The following is an 18517-nucleotide window of genomic DNA, read 5'->3' on the forward strand; positions in this document are numbered from 1 at the left end:
GACACACGACCGGTCATTTATTCGTTTCAGCAATCAAACGAAGTCCATTTGCGTAGGACTTTAATCGCGCCCGAGAACACTACGCCTGTGCCCGCCGACACAGGCGTAAGTGTTCTTCCTATCCTACCCGTATTCGCGTTTAGCAATCGATTATGAAACGAACCTTTAGACGATATATCGGAACTTCGCCGATATATCGAAAACCACGAAGAGGAGAAAGAGGAAAAGAAAACCGGAACATGCGCGCACGTGAAAACGATAAAACTCGGAAGAATAGACAGAAAGCATATCCGGAAGTTATAACGAACACATGCACCTGTGAAAATGAAATGAAATTAAAATGAAAAGATGGACATAGAAAAGAAAAGAAAAGAAAAGAGAAAATGAATTCGACCGAAATCAGAGAGTACGAAAATCGAGCTGAATTTTTCGGTACTGAAAGAAGAAGACCCGCACAGAAGCCCACGCCCAAGGGCCCATCCCAAGGGACCCACCCGAGAGAAACTATAATAATTAATCTCCAATAATTATCATGTAGGTATGCCTTTCAATAAATAGAAGTGACTGTGCATATATTGCTGAATACACAGAAGATGTAAGAATGTAAATTGCACGTACTCCGAAATTTAGTTAGAATTCGATGGGAAAGAACTTGGAAAAATGTTTAAATGTGCAGCCATTCGCTCGGAGATACTTGCAGCTTATAAGATTTCGATACATCACAAGTACTGCCGACCCAGGTCCCACCGCGTGGAGGTTGCTGCTTCTGGAGACCCGCGGACTAACGGTGACTCTACTTCTTACTACTTCTACTACTATCAAGAAAGCAAAGCAACGGGGCGACCTCCACTCCCGACGAATTCAAGCCTCCAAACGCTAAAATTGCAGCCCCATGCGTCTCCGCATTTGGGAACCGACTTACGCATAGCTCAACTATCCAACATCGGAAGCTTCGATCACCACTTGAGCACAACCGGTCGTGCTTTCGCGACAAACGCCGGAATCCAAAATTGAATCCTACCGCACTCATAGATACTTACGCGAGTATTCCGGAAACACTCACGCGAGTATGTTGAGTACGTTGGAGCCAATTTAGGACTTAATCGCGCCCGAGAACACCAACGCCTATGCCAGCCGACGTAAGCGAGTGTCCTTCTATCTTGCCCGAACGGGAGAAAAGAAATCCTTCTACGCCTGAGGTAGAAAGATTCTTTAAACTCCCGTATAAAAATCTAAATCCCTCTATGGTCCTTGGGCGACGAAACGATGGCTGCATCTGGAAAGAAACGGTCTAACGAGGATTCTACTCTAAAATCCGTGAACCGAGATGCCTTTCCGCTTCGGGAGCTTCGAGCTTCTCAGCAAACTGGAGATGTATAAAACCCCGCTTACAGATTGCTCCACCGTCCACACCGTCGGCTTCAAACATCTCGAGACACGACCGGTCGTGTCTATATTTCGATTTCAAAAATCAAAACGTAGTCCTCGATAGGACTAAATCTCGCGACCGCGAACACCCAAGTGCGTGCCGGCCGTCACGCGCGTGAGTGTTTTCCCTATCGTTCGCGTACGGAAGCAAGGAGACATACCCTTCCTGCATATAATAAAGATTATATGCAGAGAGGTTCCTTTAACTTCCGTGTAAAAATCCCACGATGATAGGTCCAGCGATCATCTAACTTGAAACAGAAAAAGAAAAAAGAAAAAGGTAATTATATGCAAAAATAACATGCAATATTATATGCAAACAGCCATTTATATATAAATATATATTTAAAATGAAAATGCAATTAAACAATAATATTAATAATTAAAAAATAAGTTAATGATTAAATAAAATAAAATAAAAAACAAATATACGATTAAAACTTTCCTGTAAAAATTTAATTTCACGATGATCGATTCCCCGATGATCTAACCTGAAACAGAAAAGTTAAAGAAGAAGAGATAATTATATGCAAGAATAATATGCAAAATTATATATTTATATTCAATAACTTCCCTGTAAAAATCTAATTTCACGATTATAGATTCTTCGATAATCGGTCCCTCAATGATCTAACTTGAAACAGAAGAAGAATAAAAGAAGAAAAGCAAAGAAGAAAGAGAAAAAAGAAAGCAGGAAAAGAAAAGAAAAAGAGACAAAGAATTTCAAAAGATGCCGAGACGGCAACCCGCCAAAAGGCCCACACCCGAGGGCCCCTCCCAAGGGTCCCACCCGAGACTAATCATTAATAAAATTAATATAATGAATAATAGAATATAATTAATATTATTAAAGAAAGTATGTAATTAATAAAAGTAAATAAGAATAAATAGGAACGAAAGAGAACATAAGTGCGACAGAAGAGTTTTCTATGAATTTTCTTAGAAAATAAACTTAGAATTTTGATATATTGAATTTATTTATCTGTCGAAATATAACTAACAATTGAAAATATAATTAATATAACGTCTCATTGAAATTAAACAGAAAGGAGATTTTGGAAAACCATTGAAATATGCAGCCATTCGCCCGGTAGTACTTGCGCTATATAATTATATATATAATTTAGAGTTAAGTTATAGATTTTAGATATAATTTAGACATAGATTTCCATATATCGCAAGTATTACCGACCCAGGTCCCACCACTTGGAGGTTGCTGCATCTGGGAACCCACGGGCTAACGGGGATTCTACTCTAAAATCCACGATCCGAGATGCCTTTCCGCTTCGGGAGATTCGAGCTTCTCAGCAAACTGGAGATGTATAAAACCCCGCTTACAGAATGCTCCACCGTCCACACCGTCGGCTTCAGACATCTCGAGACACGACCGGTCGTGTCTATTTCGATTTCAAAAATCAAAGCGTAGTCCTCGGTAGGACTTAATCTCGCGCTCGCGAACACCCACGCGTGTGCCGGCCGTCACGCGCGTGAGTGTTTTCCCTATCATTCGCGTACGGAAGCAAGGAGACATACCCTTCCTGCATATAACAAAAGTTATATGCAGAGAGGTTCCATTAACTTCCGTGTAAAAATCCCACGATGATTGGTTCCTCGATTACCTAATCTGAAACTGACAAAGAATAAAACAAGAGATGAATATAAAAGCAAAAATGATAACATAAACTAAATATACAAGTAAAAATTAAATAGGTAACAAACTAAATATAAAAGCAAAAATTAGATATAATAAAAATTAAATATAAAAGCAAAAATTAAACAGGTAACATAAACTAAATATAAAAGCAAAAATTAATTATAAAAGCAAAAATTAAAAAGATTAGAAAACTTAAATATAAGAGTAAAAATTATATACAAAAAGACATTTAATTCAAAAATTTCTCTGTAAAAATTTAATTCCATGATGATCGATCCCTGGATGATCCCTCGCTCGATGATCGCTCCCTCGATGATCTAACCTGAAACAGAAAAAGATTTAAAAAATGATTAAAAAAAGATAAATAGAAAAGAGTAAAGGAAAGAAGAAATGAAGAAGAGAAGAAGTGAAAAAGAGTATTTGCGTATGTTCGCGTGAGAAAAATAGAATTCTGAACGATTGATATGCATCTCGAAGATCGTTTTATTCGAGGAAAATCAGAGTACCATAATTGAGTTTGATTTTTCCTTAGTGAAAGAACGAAACCCGCCTAAGGCCCACACCCGAGGGCCCCTCCCAAGGGTCCCACCCGAAAGAAGACAGAGTAATTAATCAACGATTTAATCAATAATTTAACATAATTTGTTTAAACTGTAATATGCAGCCATTTGCCCGGTAATGCTTGCGTTATATAATTATATATATATACATATATAATTTAGTTATAGATTGTAGATATAATTTAGACATAGATTTCCATATATCGCAAGTATTACCGACCCAGGTCCCACCACTTGGAGGTTGCTGCATCTGGGGACCCACGGGCTAACGGGGATTCTACTCTAAAATCCACGATCCGAGATGCCTTTCCGCTTCGGGAGCTTCGAGCTTCTCAGCAAACTGGAGATGTATAAAACCCCGCTTACAGAATGCTCCACCGTCCACACCGTCAGCTTCAGACATCTCGAGACACGACCGGTCGTGTCTATATTTCGATTTCAAAAATCAAAACGTAGTCCTCGGTAGGACTAAATCTCGCGATCGCGAACACCCACGAGCGTGCCGGCCGTCACGCGCGTGAGTGTTTTCCCTATTATTCGCGTACGGAAGCAAGGAGACATACCCTTCCTGCATATAACAAAAGTTATATGCAGAGAGGTTCCATTAACTTCCGTGTAAAAATCCCACGATGATTGGTTCCTCGATTACCTAATCTGAAACTGACAAAGAATAAAACAAGAGATGAATATAAAAGCAAAAATTAAACAGGTAACATAAACTAAATATAAAAGCAAAAATTAGATATAACAAAAATTAAATATAAAAGCAAAAATGATAACATAAACTAAATATACAAGTAAAAATTAAATAGGTAACAAACTAAATATAAAAGCAAAAATTAGATATAATAAAAATTAAATATAAAAGCAAAAATTAAACAGGTAACATAAATTAAATATAAAAGCAAAAATTAATTATAAAAGCAAAAATTAAAAAGATTAGAAAACTTAAATATCAGAGTAAAAATTATATACAAAAAGATATTTAATTCAAAAATTTCTCTGTAAAAATTTAATTCCATGATGATCGATCCCTGGATGATCCCTCGCTCGATGATCGCTCCCTCGATGATCTAACCTGAAACAGAAAAAGATTTAAAAAATGATTAAAAAAAGATAAATAGAAAAGAGTAAAGGAAAGAAGAAATGAAGAAGAGAAGAAGTGAAAAAGAGTATTTGCGTATGTTCGCGTGAGAAAAATAGAATTCTGAACGATTGATATGCATCTCGAAGATCGTTTTATTCGAGGAAAATCAGAGTACCATAATTGAGTTTGATTTTTCCTTAGTGAAAGAACGAAACCCGCCTAAGGCCCACACCCGAGGGCCCCACCCAAGGGTCCCACCCGAAAGAAGACAGAGTAATTAATCAACGATTTAATCAATAATTTAACATAATTTGTTTAAACTGTAATATGCAGCCATTTGCCCGGTAATGCTTGCGTTATATAATTATATATATATACATATATAATTTAGTTATAGATTGTAGATATAATTTAGACATAGATTTCCATATATCGCAAGTATTACCGATCCAGTTCCCACCACTTGGAGGTTGCTGCATCTGAGGACCCAGGGGCTAACGGGGACTCTACTTTACATTCGCGTTCGAGATGTCTTTCCGCTTCGGGAGTTTCAGGTTTTTCGGAAAACTGGAGATGGACGAGATCCTGCTGAAGAAAAGCTCCACCGTCCACACCTTCGGCTTCAGACATCTCGAGACACGACCGGTCGTGTCTATATTTCAAAAATCAAAACGTAGTCCTCGGCAGGACTTAATTTCGCGACCGCGAACACTCACGCGCGTGGCGACCAACACGCGCGTGAGTGTTTTCCCTATCATTCGCGTACGGAAGCAAGGAGACATACCCTCTTTGAATATAATATGAATTATATGCAGAGAGGTTCCATTAACTTCCGTATAAAAATCTCACGATGATCGATCCCTCGATGATTTAGAAACAGGAAAAGAGGAAGAGTAAAAGAGTAAAAGAAGATGAGACGATGAGAAAGAAACAAAGAAAAGAGGAGAGCAACAGAAGAAGAGAAAAAGGAGAAAAGAAACTGAGAATATGTGTGCGAGTGCGCGAGAGAAGAAAGATTGAACTTAGAACGATGAGTGAAATATTTCGCATCATGAAAGATCGCATTACCGGAGAAAATCAAAGTACCAAAATCAAGAGAAAGTATAATAATTAATCTCGGATAATTGTTTAAATTATTACATACCTATGCGTTTCAATAAATAGAAATATATATAATCGATAGAAATGCATATAATAAATAAAAATGTATAGAATAAATAAAAATGTATAATAATTCAAGATATAAATTTCACGATGACCATTCCCACGATGATCCATCTCTGGATGATCCATCGCTCGATGATCTAACCTGAAACAGAAAAACATTAAAAGAAAAGAAAAAGAAAATAAAGGATAAAAAGAAAAAGAGAAGAAAAATGAACTTTGCAAGATATTGAGACAGTAACCCGCTCAAAGGCCCACACCCAAGGGCCCCTCCCAAAGGTCCCACCCGAGAGAAACTAAATTAATTAAATTGGAACAATTAATCTAGAATAATTGTTGAAACTATCATATACAGTTCTTCATTTTTCAGCCATTCGTAATATATGCAGTCATTTCAGCATCATATATATATATATATATATATATATATATATATATATATATATATGTATATATATATATGTATATACATTACTTACGAAAAATAAAATTTTGAATGTAATTCAAATTAAATTTATAAGATAAAATCAAAATGAAAAATTCTCGATCATAATCTATCACATTCTAATTTATATATTTATATATTCTTTTCCCGTAACGCGCAAAAGAAAGAACTTGCCTCATATCTCTGTGCATTTATTTTAATTCCATGTCTTTTTATTCAGTGCACTTTAGAAAGAAAACTTTAGAAAAGGAAATGTAAAGAAAAGAAGAATTTACAACCCCACTTTAATATTAATAATAATGAATAAAATACGTAATAATTCCATTTGCGAACGTGTTACTTCGTCCGAGTTTCTGAAATCAACATTATTATTACATAAGAGCGTTTTGAGTGACCACATAGTAAAATTAAAATATGACTAAGAGCCATTTTCGAAGCGTTCCGTCGAACCTTCGAAAATAACTCAATAGTCTAATAGTTGCCCTCTTGAGCCACAATTTGTGGGGGCTTCTTCGGCATATAGCCTCTTCTTTGCTTCATATCCAAACAACTACTATAGAATATTCGAAAATTATCATTAACTACCCTTATTCTAAAACGTAGAAGAAAATTGATAAATCTAACGAAAAATCGAAAGAAATTTACTCGTGGTCACTCATTGCTCTTCTACTAATTAATTACAACCAATCACTCGTGCCGATTCGAACCTTTCGTCCTCGACATGATTGAGTGATCGGAGGGATTTAAAAATTAACTCACTACTTAAGAAGTTCTGCGATGGCTCCAAAACACTGGACCGCGATTTAGGTCGAAATTGAGGGTGGATGATTTGTAGTTGGTTGAAAATGAGGTAGGTCGACATCGAAGTTGGTTGAGATCCTCTTCGGTGATGAACTGACTCTAATTCGCGGTAGTTATTTATTAACGAACGATCATTGAATTTATTTCGCGAAACTCTACTGTCTTTTATAACTACAGTCTGCGCGACTGTTAAAAAATCAAAAAACTACGCGAACAAACACTGACTCTAAAGACTGCATTGCACGCAGTCTATGCAAAAACACTTAGAGTTTAAATCGCGAACCGCGAACGAACAAACACTGCTTCTACTTCGCGATATTTTTATTTTAGCGATATTAACACTCGATGACAACATTGCAACGCGCGCGACTGCAATGAGGTTCTGAAACATAAAAATAGAAACAAAATAATCGGTATCACTGTTATAATAAAAGATTGTGTAAATGATTCAACAAATATGTGATAGAGAAATATACTTACTTTAAGTCTTCGTTAATACTTGCTCGAATGGCATCTTGCGAAAATTTCTAAGTCCACTCTTGGAGATAGATTATCCAGGTCCCGCGAAAATGCAGAATCTAGGTCTAAAATAAAAGAAATAGTATAGAATTATGAAAATATGAGTGATAGAAAATATATTTTCGTCGACTCTTCGTTAATACTCGCTCTAATAGCACGTTGCAAAAATTTCTAAGTCCACTCCTCGAAATGACGATCTAATCTGAAACAGAAAAAGAATAAGAGAGGAAACGAAAAGGAAATAGATAAGTATAGAAGAGGAGAGGAAGAAAGAAAGAGAAAAAGAACTCTGAAAGATACTGAGACAGTAACCCGCACAAAGGCCCACACCCTTGGGCCCCACCCAAGGGTCCCACCCGAGAGAAGATAGAGGAGTTAATCAACAATTTAATCAACTATTTAAAATAATTGTTTAATTTAAACTGTGCAGCTATGCGCTGGGTGAAACTGGAATCCTGTTAGGTATCCTTCCTGTAAAAGTGAGTGGAGAATGTGCTATGTATTTAAATGTTCTTATCTCATCCCCGTGTGCACTTTCAGTGATCCTCGCAATTGCCATAATTTATACGTTTCGAAATTATTACTTTAATACAAAACTTGACTTTATAAAACTAAAATTACGGATTTAATTGAACTTTAGGAAGAAAAAATGTGAAAAATTTATTACTTGACTTCAATAATAAAAATGTATAAAATACGTAAAAATTCTATTCGCGGACGCGTGGCAATGCGAGATAGGAGACGGAATATTACGTTTTCTCAGTTTCTGAAAATTAGATTATCATTATATAAGAGCATTTTGAGTGACAACATGGTATAATGAAAATATGATTAAGAGTCATTCTCGAAGTGTTCTGTCGAACCTTCGAAAATAACTCAATAATCTAATAGTTGCCCTCTTGAGCCACAATTTGTGGGGGCCTCTTCGGCATATAGCCTCTTCTTTGCTTCATGCCCTAATCACAACTATAGAACACATTTAATAACTATCGTCACTACCGTCAAAAACTAAAACCAACCCTGATTCTAAGATGTGGAAGTAAACTAATACATTTAACGCAACTCTAAACCAAACCTGAAACGAAAAATCGAGAAAGCATCGGAAGAGAAACGAGAATTAATATATTAATTGCTGAAAATCCTAAGCTAAAAATTGATTAACTTATTCTATGTTCTACGCGTTGTGATTCTACAAGTCTCTTTATCTTTTATCAACGACTCTACTCTACTTTATTCTTTCAAAAGCAATGACTTTATTGAGACTTTTCTTTTATTAATAAAATTGATTAATCTTTATATAAAAATGTACTGAAAAATCATTGGACGCTCCTTCTTACAAGCATTTATTCTAATCATTAGAAAATAAATTATACAATTTCGCTTGTAATCGAGAGACAATCCATCGCGAATGTCTTCTTGCTTACTTATTAAAATTCGCAAATATCGCGATTCTTTACTATTTCCGCGAGAGAACATTATTTAAAAATGCATTCAAATATTCACAACTTCAAATAATTATAATTAACGCGTTTCAGCAAGAAGACTCTATCCTGATCTAATAAATAAATCAAAAAATAAACCGTTCACGAGTGAATCTCCGAAGAAATTTACTCGTGGTCACTCATTGCTCTTCTACTAATTAATTACAACCAATCACTCGTGCCGATTCGGACCTTTCGTCCTCGACATGATTGAATGATCGGAGGGATTTAAAAATTAACTCACTACTTAAGAAGTTCTGCGATGGCTCCAAAACACTGGACCGCGATTTAGGTCGAAATTGAGGGTGGATGATTTGTAGTTGGTTGAAAATGAGGTAGGTCGACATCGAAGTTGGTTGAGATCCTCTTCGGTGATGCACTGACTCTAATTCGCGGTAGTTATTTATTAACGAACGATCACTGAATTTATTTCGCGAAACTCTACTATCTTTTATAAGTACAGTCTGCGCGACTGTTAAAAAATCAAAAAACTACGCGAACAAACACTGACTCTAAAGACTGCATTGCACGCAGTCTATGCAAAAACACTTAGAGTTTAAATCGCGAACCGCGAACGAACAAACACTGCTTCTACTTCACGATATTTTTATTTTAGCGGTACAAACACTCGATTACAACATTGCAACGAGGTTCTGAAACAAAAAGATAGAAATAAAATAATTTATATCACAGTTATAATATGAAACTAAAAATTATTCAAGAAATATGTAATAGAGAAATATATTTACTTTAAGTCTCCGTTCAAACTTGTAGAAACGGCATTCAGCGAAAATTTCTAAGTTCTCTCGTCGAAGTCCAAAACACAACTGAACTAGTAACTGTAATAGTCGGTCAAAGGTCCAACTTTGTTGTCGTCTCACGAGGCCAAGTATCCCTACTCTCAATTTGAATCTAAAATAAAACAATTCGTATAGAATATTGAAAGAATGAGTGATATAATAATATACTTACATTACCCCTTCTCTATTACTTGCGGAGAACACATACTGGGAGAACTGCGATGCGTACTCGTCGAAATTTGAAGCAAGACTGAATCAGTAACTGTTGGTCGCTTATATTGTCGTCAAGAGTGGGAGAATATCCCCACTATTCCATTTCATCCTAAAACAAAACAAATCGTAGAGAATATTGGAAGAATGAGTGATATAATAATAAACTTACATTAGCTCTTCTCTATTACTTGCGGAGAACGCTTACTGCGAGAACTGCGATGTGTACTAGTCGAAATGGAAGGCAAGACTGAATCAGTAACTGTCAAAGTCGGTCGAAGATCCGATTTTGTTGTTGTCACAGGTGGGAGGGTATCCCCACTTCGCAATTTAATTCTAAAATAAAATAATTCGCATAGAATATTATAAGAATGAATAATATAAATATGTACTTGCACTAACTCTCTGTTATTACATGCGGAGAATAGGTACTGGGAGAACTACGATGCGTACTCGTCGAAATTCGAAGCAAGACTGAATCAGTAACTGTTGGTCCGCTTATATTGTCGTCAAGAGTGGGAGAATATCCCCACTATTCCGTTCCATTCTAAAACAAAACAAATCGTAGAGAATATTGAAAGAATGAGTGATATAATAATAAACTTACATTAGCTCTTCTCTATTACTTGCGGAGAACGCTTACTGCGAGAACTGCGATGTGTACTAGTCGAAATGGAAGGCAAGACTGAATCAGTAACTGTCAAAGTCGGTCGAAGATCCGATTTTGTTGTTGTCACAGGTGGGAGGGTATCCCCACTTCGCAATTTAATTCTAAAATAAAATAATTCGCATAGAATATTATAAGAATGAATAATATAAATATGTACTTGCACTAACTCTCTGTTATTACATGCGGAGAATAAGTACTGGGAGAACTACGATGCGTAGTCGTCGAAATTCGAAGCAAGACTGAATCAGTAACTGTTGGTCCGCTTATATTGTCGTCAAGAGTGGGAGAATATCCCCACTATTCCGTTCCATTCTAAAACAAAACAAATCGTAGAGAATATTGGAAGAATGAGTGATATAATAATAAACTTACATTAGCTCTTCTCTATTACTTGCGGAGAACGCTTACTGCGAGAACTGCGATGTGTACTAGTCGAAATGGAAGGCAAGACTGAATCAGTAACTGTCAAAGTCGGTCGAAGATCCGATTTTGTTGTTGTCACAGGTGGGAGGGTATCCCCACTTCGCAATTTAATTCTAAAATAAACTAATTCGCATAGAATATTATAAGAATGAATAATATAAATATGTACTTGCACTAACTCTCTGTTATTACATGCGGAGAATAGGTACTGGGAGAACTACGATGCGTACTCGTCGAAATTCGAAGCAAGACTGAATCAGTAACTGTTGGTCGCTTATATTGTCGTCAAGAGTGGGAGAATATCCCCACTATTCCATTTCATCCTAAAACAAAACAAATCGTAGAGAATATTGGAAGAATGAGTGATATAATAATAAACTTACATTAGCTCTTCTCTATTACTTGCGGAGAACGCTTACTGCGAGAACTGCGATGTGTACTAGTCGAAATGGAAGGCAAGACTGAATCAGTAACTGTCAAAGTCGGTCGAAGATCCGATTTTGTTGTTGTCACAGGTGGGAGGGTATCCCCACTTCGCAATTTAATTCTAAAATAAAATAATTCGCATAGAATATTATAAGAATGAATAATATAAATATGTACTTGCACTAACTCTCTGTTATTACATGCGGAGAATAAGTACTGGGAGAACTACGATGCGTAGTCGTCGAAATTCGAAGCAAGACTGAATCAGTAACTGTTGGTCCGCTTATATTGTCGTCAAGAGTGGGAGAATATCCCCACTATTCCGTTCCATTCTAAAACAAAACAAATCGTAGAGAATATTGGAAGAATGAGTGATATAATAATAAACTTACATTAGCTCTTCTCTATTACTTGCGGAGAACGCTTACTGCGAGAACTGCGATGTGTACTAGTCGAAATGGAAGGCAAGACTGAATCAGTAACTGTCAAAGTCGGTCGAAGATCCGATTTTGTTGTTGTCACAGGTGGGAGGGTATCCCCACTTCGCAATTTAATTCTAAAATAAACTAATTCGCATAGAATATTATAAGAATGAATAATATAAATATGTACTTGCACTAACTCTCTGTTATTACATGCGGAGAATAGGTACTGGGAGAACTACGATGCGTACTCGTCGAAATTCGAAGCAAGACTGAATCAGTAACTGTTGGTCGCTTATATTGTCGTCAAGAGTGGGAGAATATCCCCACTATTCCATTTCATCCTAAAACAAAACAAATCGTAGAGAATATTGGAAGAATGAGTGATATAATAATAAACTTACATTAGCTCTTCTCTATTACTTGCGGAGAACGCTTACTGCGAGAACTGCGATGTGTACTAGTCGAAATGGAAGGCAAGACTGAATCAGTAACTGTCAAAGTCGGTCGAAGATCCGATTTTGTTGTTGTCACAGGTGGGAGGGTATCCCCACTTCGCAATTTAATTCTAAAATAAAATAATTCGCATAGAATATTATAAGAATGAATAATATAAATATGTACTTGCACTAACTCTCTGTTATTACATGCGGAGAATAAGTACTGGGAGAACTACGATGCGTAGTCGTCGAAATTCGAAGCAAGACTGAATCAGTAACTGTTGGTCCGCTTATATTGTCGTCAAGAGTGGGAGAATATCCCCACTATTCCGTTCCATTCTAAAACAAAACAAATCGTAGAGAATATTGGAAGAATGAGTGATATAATAATAAACTTACATTAGCTCTTCTCTATTACTTGCGGAGAACGCTTACTGCGAGAACTGCGATGTGTACTAGTCGAAATGGAAGGCAAGACTGAATCAGTAACTGTCAAAGTCGGTCGAAGATCCGATTTTGTTGTTGTCACAGGTGGGAGGGTATCCCCACTTCGCAATTTAATTCTAAAATAAACTAATTCGCATAGAATATTATAAGAATGAATAATATAAATATGTACTTGCACTAACTCTCTGTTATTACATGCGGAGAATAGGTACTGGGAGAACTACGATGCGTACTCGTCGAAATTCGAAGCAAGACTGAATCAGTAACTGTTGGTCGCTTATATTGTCGTCAAGAGTGGGAGAATATCCCCACTATTCCATTTCATCCTAAAACAAAACAAATCGTAGAGAATATTGGAAGAATGAGTGATATAATAATAAACTTACATTAGCTCTTCTCTATTACTTGCGGAGAACGCTTACTGCGAGAACTGCGATGTGTACTAGTCGAAATGGAAGGCAAGACTGAATCAGTAACTGTCAAAGTCGGTCGAAGATCCGATTTTGTTGTTGTCACAGGTGGGAGGGTATCCCCACTTCGCAATTTAATTCTAAAATAAAATAATTCGCATAGAATATTATAAGAATGAATAATATAAATATGTACTTGCACCAACTCTCTGTTATTACATGCGGAGAATAGGTACTGGGAGAACTACGATGCGTACTCGTCGAAATTCGAAGCAAGACTGAATCAGTAACTGTTGGTCCGCTTATATTGTCGTCAAGAGTGGGAGAATATCCCCACTATTCCGTTCCATTCTAAAACAAAACAAATCGTAGAGAATATTGAAAGAATGAGTGATATAATAATAAACTTACATTAGCTCTTCTCTATTACTTGCGGAGAACGCTTACTGCGAGAACTGCGATGTGTACTAGTCGAAATGGAAGGCAAGACTGAATCAGTAACTGTCAAAGTCGGTCGAAGATCCGATTTTGTTGTTGTCACAGGTGGGAGGGTATCCCCACTTCGCAATTTAATTCTAAAATAAACTAATTCGCATAGAATATTATAAGAATGAATAATATAAATATGTACTTGCACTAACTCTCTGTTATTACATGCGGAGAATAGGTACTGGGAGAACTACGATGCGTACTCGTCGAAATTCGAAGCAAGACTGAATCAGTAACTGTTGGTCGCTTATATTGTCGTCAAGAGTGGGAGAATATCCCCACTATTCCATTTCATTCTAAAACAAAACAAATCGTAGAGAATATTGGGAGAATGAGTGATATAATAATAAACTTACATTAGCTCTTCTCTATTACTTGCGGAGAATGTTTACTGCGAGAACTGCGATGTGTACTAGTCGAAATGGAAGGCAAGACTGAATCAGTAACTGTCAAAGTCGGTCGAAGATCCGATTTTGTTGTTGTCACAGGTGGGAGGGTATCCCCACTTCGCAATTTAATTCTAAAATAAAATAATTCGCATAGAATATTATAAGAATGAATAATATAAATATGTACTTGCACTAACTCTCTGTTATTACATGCGAAGAATAGGTACTGGGAGAACTGCGATGTGTACTCGTCGAAATTCAAAACACAAGTGAACTAGTAACTGTAATAGTCGGTCAAAGGTCCCACTTTGTTGTCGTCTCACGAGCCCAAGTATCCCTACTCTCAATTTGAATCTAAAATAAAACAATTCATATAGAATATTGAAAGAATGAGTGATATAATAATATACTTACATTACCCCTTCTCTATTACTTGCGGAGAACGCATACTGGGAGAACAGCGATGTGTACTAGTCGAAATGGAAGGCAAGACTAAACCAGTAGCTGTCAAAGTCGGTCCAACTATATTGTCGTCACGAGTGGGGGAATATCCCCGCTACACCATTTCATTCTAAAACAAAACAAATCGTATAGAATATTGAAAGAATGAGTGATAATAATATACTCACACTAATTCTTTGTTATTATTTGCGGAGAATGCGTACCGCGAGAACGGTGATGTGTACTCGTCGAAATAAAAAGCAAGACTGAATCAGTAACTGTCAAAGTCGATCAGAATTCCGATTTTGTTGTCGTCACGGGTGGGAGAGTATCCCCATTCCGTAATTTAATTTTAAACTAAAATAATTCGCAAAGAATATTGAAAGAATATGCGATATAGTCATGTATTTTATCAACTCTTCATTATTATTTGTCCCGGATGCCTCCTGTAAGAACTACGATGTGTACTCGTCGAAGTACAAAACACAACTGAACCAGTAACTGTCAAAGTCGATCAGAGTTCCGATTTTGTTGTCATCACGGGTGGGAGAGTATCCCCACTTCGCAATTTAATTCTAAAATAAAATAATTCGCATAGAATATTATAAGAATGAGTAATATAAGTATATACTTGCATTAACTCTCCGTTATTATTTGCGGAGAATAGGTACTGTGAGAACTGCGATGTGTACTCGTCGAAATTCAAAGCAAAACTGAACTAGTTATTGACAAAGTCGGTCAAAGGTCTGACTTTGTTGTCATCTCACGAGGCCGAATATCCCTACTTCGCAAAGTAATGCTAAAATAAAATAATTCGCATAGAATATTAAAAGAATGAATAATATAAGTGTGTACTTTCATTAACTCTTCGTTATTACTTGCGGAGAACACGTACTGTGAGAACTGCGATGTGTACTCGTCGAAATTCAAAGCAAAACTGAACTAGTTATTGACAAAGTCGGTCAAAGGTCCGACTTTGTTGTCGTCTCACGAGGCCAAGTATTCCCACTTCGCAATTTAATTCTAAAAGAAAATAATTCGCATAGAATATTAAAAGAATGAGTGATATAATTATGTACTTGAATTAATTCTTTATTATTATTTGTGAAGAATGCTTCCTATAAGCACTGCGATGTGTACTCGTCGAAATACAGAAGCAGACTGATTCAATTATTGCCAAAGTCATTCAAAGATATCTTTTTATTTATGTTTCAAATTACTAATGTCGGTTCAAAATTTAAGCCTAAGAAAAAATAATTAAAAATTATTTTATATTTAACTAATTGACTATCGTTTAAATATTAATTTATTTAACTACGCATACTTTTATGTCCTTTAAATAATTCTAAAATTAGCAAAAGTATTAATTTTTAATTTTCACGTTTAGAAAGAAAGTTTTTCGATATTGACTCGTTGGTGTATAAAATAAGACTAATCCGATAATTGTCAAATCGATCAAAGATGTTTTTCTTTACGTTACATGTAACTAATTACATGACCGTTAGTTTAAAATTTAAATCTAAGAGAAAATAATTCAAAATTTCTAATTTTTCAAAATATAAAGGAAATTAGACATTTTTTTAAATTTAACAATATATCAGATACTAAGACTTACTGGTATAAATGGCTGAAGACTTATTTGCTTATTTTACCATAGAATCATCTGTCGAAAGCTCATTAAAATGTCCGAATGATTTATCGAACCGCTTCTCCGCAAGAACATCGCAAAACGCGTTTCATTGTGTTTGGAATGGATCAAAAAATCTGAGGATCGGTTTACTTACACAAAGATGCAATCGTTTACTTCACGGAAAGAAAACGTTGAAGCGTTTAAATGAAAACCAATAGTGGGGGTGTACGAGCTTCTTCTCTTTTATCGTAAAATTCAAGAGGCGCCATTGTACAAAATTTTTGTTTACAAAAAATGTCGAAAATAGTGTTTACGTAACAGCAATTCCAACCGTAATTCTTGAACGATTTTAATGAACAGGATCTCATTTTAAAGGCAAAGGTTTGAGCGAGGACATAACTTTTTCGAATCTCTGAAAAAACTTTATTTTTATGCATAAATTATTCTTAAAAATACATTATTTTTGAGACGATTTTTTACAAAGTAAACAAAGCATTCTTAAAAATTTAAGAAATTGATGTCTTCAATGTTAATTATTATAAAACCTGAAATGATAAATAGCCTTAAATGTTTCATCCAGTTTTGAGTGTCACAATATGGAATGCTGTAATAGTAAATTTGTAAAAAAATTGGGAACACCACACATGTATTCAAAAACACAATAATTTCTTTTGGCCAATCAAATATTTTTATCTCACATTTATAAATGATATAAAAATTTTATTTTAATATTATGTATACAGTTTTTTTTTTTTTTTATACAAAAACGTTTATTATATTTAATAAATCAATCATTTTATTATAATTGCACATAACAATATAGTATTAATAAGATATTATATAATTACGCATGATAATACATTTATATCAATTACTGCTTTTCAAGTATATATACAATTTTAGATATCAGGTATCAGTCTCAGTATAGAAAATTTGAATGCATTTCATTGTATATAGATTTCTTTTTAGACCATATTTCTCCTTATTTTGATAGTATCAAGATCTTTTCAACGCTCTTTTAAACAAGAATAAAAAAATTGATATATATTAAAAAATTTATATATATATATAAAAAAATTATAATCTGCCTAACAAAAATATTAATATTCTGATTTTATTCTTTCATAATCAGAAATTTATTTTCTACTTTAAATGATTCTTTCTTTATATTATTTTGAAAATGTTTATATATAATAATAATTTTAATTTGACAAATATAGACATATAATTTTATATGAAAGAATATAACATTCAACGCTCATTTAAGTATTCATCTTATTAAGTTTTGCTTTCTCTCCTTTATATAAACAAGAAAGATAAAAATTTAGTGTTATTCTGAGACTATAAATTATTATATTTGATGTGTAAAATAACGAAATAGTAATATATTTTTTTACATACTTATAAAAAGATTGAACAAATACAATGAAATGTATATAGAAATAAATAAAAATATTTATAGTTTACAACATGCAGGAAATGTGTGTTTTCAATTATTTAAATCAGCTATACATTATAAAAACAAAAGCTGTATACTAAATAATACGATTTATACTATCAACATAAAAATAGTCCTCCTATTATACTCAATATTTTTTATCAAGAAATTCAAAATATCTTCTTTGCAAGTAATTTTGTTAAATATATAGGATATATATATATATTATATATTTAAAATATATATGTATATATATATATATATATATATATATATATATATATATTTAAAACATAAAAGGAAGGTTCTAATATTAAGTATAAAAAGAAGATCGCATATTGTTCTTATTTCTTTTTTAAGAACATTAGTAACTTACTTTTGTCAAAGATATTAGAATTAAATGAGATGTATAATAAAATCAATCAAATATTATATATCTATTCTCTAATGTTTCTACCAGGTACTACTATTCACTAATTGAATACAGATCATTGCCCTGTAATTATATAAATTTGTAAATACTTCTGAAGTAAGCATACACACTTTTAAATACATCAAAGTATGCCTATACTTTTCTTGAAGTTAATGTGAATAGTAATATTTATAAATTGTTTCCACATAAGTGTATCTATAATCTCCTTTCTTTTTATTTTTCTTGGTGCTTACCTTCAGATAAGATGTACATTTATTTATTTATTTATATATTTATTTTTTATGGAAGTTTGGCAGGAGGTATAGAGATA

The 18517-nt window shown here is 34.4% G+C and overlaps 1 long non-coding RNA gene across 1 annotated transcript; it reads right to left on the reverse strand.

Annotated features, from left to right (window-relative positions):
• Positions 1-3306: 3306 nt before the first annotated feature.
• LOC127072588 (uncharacterized) lies at positions 3307-15683 on the reverse strand. The gene is made up of 25 exons (XR_007785534.1): positions 14931-15683; positions 14680-14836; positions 14233-14619; positions 14029-14172; positions 13799-13962; positions 13594-13738; positions 13364-13527; positions 13160-13303; positions 12930-13093; positions 12725-12869; positions 12495-12658; positions 12291-12434; positions 12061-12224; positions 11856-12000; positions 11626-11789; positions 11422-11565; positions 11192-11355; positions 10987-11131; positions 10757-10920; positions 10552-10696; positions 10322-10485; positions 10112-10261; positions 9889-10051; positions 9384-9792; positions 3307-3404 (listed from the first exon to the last, which is right to left on the reverse strand). It is a non-coding gene; the product is annotated as an uncharacterized LOC127072588 (long non-coding RNA).
• Between the last annotated feature and the right edge of the window lie 2834 nt (positions 15684-18517).

The sequence above is a fragment of the Vespula vulgaris genome, chromosome 2 (genome assembly GCF_905475345.1).
Source record: "Vespula vulgaris chromosome 2, iyVesVulg1.1, whole genome shotgun sequence".
In the NCBI taxonomy this organism is placed as follows: domain Eukaryota; kingdom Metazoa; phylum Arthropoda; class Insecta; order Hymenoptera; family Vespidae; genus Vespula; species Vespula vulgaris.